This window comes from Micromesistius poutassou, assembly GCF_964030765.1.
Source record: "Micromesistius poutassou genome assembly, chromosome: 1".
NCBI classification, from domain to species: Eukaryota; Metazoa; Chordata; class Actinopteri; order Gadiformes; family Gadidae; genus Micromesistius; species Micromesistius poutassou.
The window spans coordinates 23,366,683-23,371,682 of NC_140271.1; the positions used below are offsets into that span (position 1 = coordinate 23,366,683).

The 5,000-nt window shown below is 40.6% G+C and overlaps 2 non-coding genes across 2 annotated transcripts; both read left to right on the plus strand.

The window, feature by feature from the left end:
* Positions 1-65: 65 nt before the first annotated feature.
* LOC311416463 (5S ribosomal RNA) lies at positions 66-184 on the plus strand. The gene has a single exon (XR_014680482.1). It is a non-coding gene; the product is annotated as a 5S ribosomal RNA (ribosomal RNA).
* A 69-nt stretch (positions 185-253) lies between these two features.
* On the plus strand, positions 254-372 carry LOC311398524 (5S ribosomal RNA). The gene has a single exon (XR_014664097.1). It is a non-coding gene; the product is annotated as a 5S ribosomal RNA (ribosomal RNA).
* The last annotated feature ends 4,628 nt before the right edge of the window (positions 373-5,000 follow it).

A 5,000-nucleotide genomic window follows, 5' to 3' on the forward strand; every position in this document is an offset into this window, starting at 1 on the left:
TCATTTGGGGTAAAAAAAATGATCCTTTCTCCTGTTTAAAGTCCTGTCTGGTGCCTTGAGCAATTGCTTACGGCCACACCACTGCGAACACGCCCGATCTTGTCTGATCTCGGAAGCTAAGCACGGTCGGGCCTGGTTAGTACCTGGATGGGAGACCGCCTGGGAATAGCAGGTGCTGTGAGCTATTTTCATTTGGGGTAAAAAAAATCATCCTTTCTCCTGTTTAAAGTCCTGTCTGGTGCCAGGAGCAATTGCTTACGGCCACACCACCGGGAACACGCCCGATCTCGTCTGATCTCGGAAGCTAAGCACGGTCCGGCCTGGTTAGTACTTGGATGGGAGACCGCCTGGGAATACCAGGTGCTGTAAGCTATTTTCATTTGGGGTAAAAAAAATCATCCTTTCTCCTGTTTAAAGTCCTGTCTGGTGCCAGGAGCAATTGCTTACGGCCACACCACCGGGAACACGCCCGATCACTGCATGAAAAGCGGGATTCCCGTCAAAAAACAGCACCGGAAATTGTCGCAGAAGTTCAGGTTTCGTCCCCCATGGCCCCCCTCCCCCTAATTGTAGGGGAAGCTTTAACATGTAAATGCAGATTCTGTGAGCTATACACATGCAAATTAGCTATACAAAGGTATTAACTTCACTTTAAGAAAATCTCTGGTATAAATAGATTAGGCTCAGTATAGCCTAATTATACTCTTACATTTTAACTTAAATTGATTTATTTAATGAAAGTATGCTAGATTAATTACTGAATACACTACAGTTCATAAGTTTAAGTCACCTGCTCATTTCAGCATTAAACTCCATTATAACCAGAATCACAATCATGCATCAACATTTTAAAGTTTTTTTTTGTTGTTATATTTGCAACATGGGCTTACAAATTATAATTACATATATCCCATCTTAAAATACTGCTTTCAGAAACTCAAAAACAGATTTGCACTGTGAGAAATGTAAAATGTAAATTACATTATATGAGAATGATGGAAACATCCACATCAATATCTTGAAGACATGTACAGCTTTGCAAAAAAACATGTGAAGGCCATGCATACAGGCCACTTGCAACAATCTTTTAAATATTTTCTTCTCTATTACTCACAACATAGGTTTAAAAACGATTAATTGATCCCAATTCAGAACACTGCTTTCAGTAACTCATTTAAACATATTTGCACTGGGAGGAAATGCCCAAAACTGAATAAAGTGCAAAACAAATCGGTAGTAATGATTACGCTGCCGCATTGTAGCGCATTGCAAGTGTGCCAATGATTATGCGTCCACGTGCCAGTGGTGGCACGCATGCCTAGGGTTGCCGACCCCTGATGAACATTATGAATGCACAGAAATTAGTCAAGATTTGCTCAACAACTATGGGAACATTTTAGTGTTCCATGCAAACCATTTCCAATGTCTAATTAAAAAGTGTGCTAAACTCTTTCATGGTTTAGCACACAACTAAGTGTGATTATAAGCTTTGTTTGAGAAATGTTTACATTTTTAGACATTTTAAAGAATTCAACTTCTGTAATGACTGCATATCTAAAATCACCTTGAATTAGACAATCAAAGCCAAACACTCTCGAATCCATCCCATATGTGTTCAGCACATCTTGACTTATATTTGTACAATAATAATGACCGTAGAGCATTCCAGTTGATTATTTCATGAAGCTGATATATAATGGAATTCAATGCAGAAATGAACCGGTGACCCCAAACTTTTGGACGGTAGTGTATGTCATTAGCAATGGCCAATGTTATGTTAAAAAGACACACAAAACAATTCATTTCAACAATTAGTTTTAATCAGGCTTTGCCACAAAGGTCCCTTTGTCCAATCACGTGCGAGGACATGGCCAAGAGTACTTTTAAAACGAGTTCTTGTACTCTCACGTTTCATGTGGTTTTGACTTTTGATCTCTAGCTGCTATTATGACTAGTCGCCGTCTTTTTTACGGATTATCTCCTGGAACTCCTCAGCATGCGAACCGTCGACGCGAACCCGTAGTGCTACCGCCAGTCGGCAGAACACCGAGAAGCGGCTGTTGAACGCAATCTCGGGCCTGTCTCGGCAGCTCAATGACGGCTTTCAACAGATGTCTGCTGAATTAAAAATAACGCAATCAAGGATGCAGTCCATGGAGGATCGGATGGCAGCATTTTGGAGAAAAGGGTCTGTACGGAAGACTCCAGCACTACCGCTAACTCTAAGAAGAGAAGGCGGGTACACCGTCCGAAGATCGCGGTAAGATTATGTTCAGTGATTGCTAGCTACCTAGCTAGCTCTGCTAAAAGTAGCCTTAAAGTAAAGCGTTTAAGCAAAGTCCTTCTCAAACTTCTCAAACTCCTTCTATAGTGTCTCTGGTTTAAGTAGCCTGCCTAGCCCAAACAGCTAAAATTAGCCTTGTAAAATAACCCATGAGCAGAACCAGTGTAAGTTGCTTTATTAAATTGTTTGTTTTGGTCTTGTGATTTACAGGCAGCTGTGCGTCGACTTCATAACGCCGAGACAAATCATATGCCCTACGACCCAGAGCAAGGGTAAGATTTAAACAATAATGCTTTCATTCTGCTGTACTCATCTAGATACGTGAAAGGGGAATTCCGGTGGTAAATCGGATTTAGATATTTTAAAAATGACCATAGTCTACGGTAAAGTCGTGGCCTATCCTGACCGTAGCGTTCCGAGCTCAGCAGAAGGTCGCTTTAACATGGCGCCAGAATGTTTGGAATGTTTGTGGACGGAGGGAGGACAGTGCGCTTGTCCTACATGGGGAAAGATGATGGGAGTTTGCTAAAATGGTGGAGTACGCATCTGATCCTGAATACGTTGATTTTGAGATTCACTTTCATCGATAGACTTATCGGATGGGTCTTGAATTAAAAATTGCGGCGCCATTGTATGTTGCCATTTCCTCGTTTAAAATGTTAAGAACCTTATTACACCCTAGCCTTGTAGATGGGTTAAGATAAGCGATATATGTGCCGTATGAGTGATTAGTCAGGAGTATTTTATTCAGATGCCGACCTTAACCGTTAATTTTGTTTTCGCAGACTGTCCTCTCCTCATAACGAGTCTGTGACTACACATTTGCTCAGAGCGTTGTCTGCATGTTCAGATTTACAACATGCTGATTCTGACGACATTGTGTAAGTAACTTACTGCAGAACTGTTTTCTCCTTCCTTGTTCAATTTTTACTGTGACTTAAGGTTTTTTTTCTATTCATTCCACTCATTTAATTGTTTCCCAGCTGCCTGCAAGACATTATGAGACGGTACGCAGGACTTGCAGATACAGGCAACCAGACCTTGCAGTACATGCGGAAGCTGTAAAGAATTCAGCTCGGAGTCGATCGAGAAGTAAGAGGGTAAGACTAGATAAGATCTGTTTTTGGTTAATGTGAGCAGGGTTTAAAATTAGCACCGGCCAAATGCTGAATTGGACAGTACAATAAATAAGCTACCAGCCAGTGGCTGGTAACTTTCAACAGTTAGTGATGTGTCAATACCACATCACAATATAGACTAGAAGGTGTTGCTGTTGCTATAGCTATGAGTTAACCATTACATTGCACCATCATTGTTTTTTTCTACCCTGAATGAGTATTTCTCAGGTGCATTAATAGATGTGTTTTGTCCATACGCATTGCATCGTGCAGTACTGATTGTCTTTATTTTATTGTTTTACAGCTGCTGGAAGCAAGACAGGGTTTTAGCTGAGGATGAGAGAGACCTTTGGGAGAGCGCCACCATAGATATGATGTCGGAAGAGGAAGATGGCATCGTTGGCGGGGTGTCGGGATGGCTAGTACGGACTCCGTCCTACCGCAGCAAGGAGCTCACCGAGCTCTGTGCAAAATTGCAGTTTTTTTACCTCACTAATTACAATGTCTACTGGCTATGTTAGCCCTCATGCAATGCCTCTCCCTCCCTCCAACAGCCTGGACTAAATTCACTTTAAACTCTAGTATTGCATGTTATTGACTGTTATTTTTTCTTCCAATGTTTACATTGTACATTGTGCACTTTATTGGCCATATTTATTTATCTATTGTCGATATCTTCAATCCATCGCTACGTTGCCACAGGCCTCCCCTAATAGGTAAACATAACTACTCTAGTTAGCCCATATTTAATATCAAATGCTGGTCTCCTAACTCATACTTGCACTGTCTTGCCTTACCTTTTGCACCTTAACACACACTGGTTTACAATACATCTCTGTGCTGCTACCCGTTTTTAGTATTTAATGCTGGTCTACTGACTTAAAATTGCACTGTCTTGCCTTACTTATTTGCACCTCAACAAATCATACCAGATCTCCTGTACCACAGGGTTAGTCCCTGCCCTGTCACCATTATCATACTGCCTCAGCACATTAATGTGGAACTTGTTTGTCTGTTACTTAGTATATTTCTCTTAGTTTCTTAATCCTTATTGTCTAGTGTATAGTATATTTATTCTTATTTGTTGATTGTATTCCAGAAATTTCCTTTCTGCAATCCTGCTTGTTGTATGTGTATGTTATGTATCTGTCTCTAAGCTACTTGGACCCTGAATTTCCCCTAGGGATGAAGGTTATATCTTTCTATGAATAAACATGTTCCTGGCAAATTTTCCTTTCCTCCTGGTAAATTTATTCATGTCCTTGATGGTCATAATATACAACATAATTACAATTATAATTATTAATTTAAATATTAATAATTAATTAATATTAATATTATTGGATATAGGAGGAGCGGGGCTGGTTACATTTATGTGGGTTGGGGGTGTGGTTTAAATGTACAATGACCCAGGCTGACCTAGAGTGACATGTCTGTCAACCAATCACGAATGAGTTTCCTGTTTAAAAACTAGGCTTTTCATCCAATGCTGGGGAAGAATTTTAGGCAGGGCAAAGAACGACCCAGGGTGCCAGCCAATCACAAATGATTTTCCGTTTTGTTTACATCCAATCCTGGGTGAGAATCCGTCTGGCTAG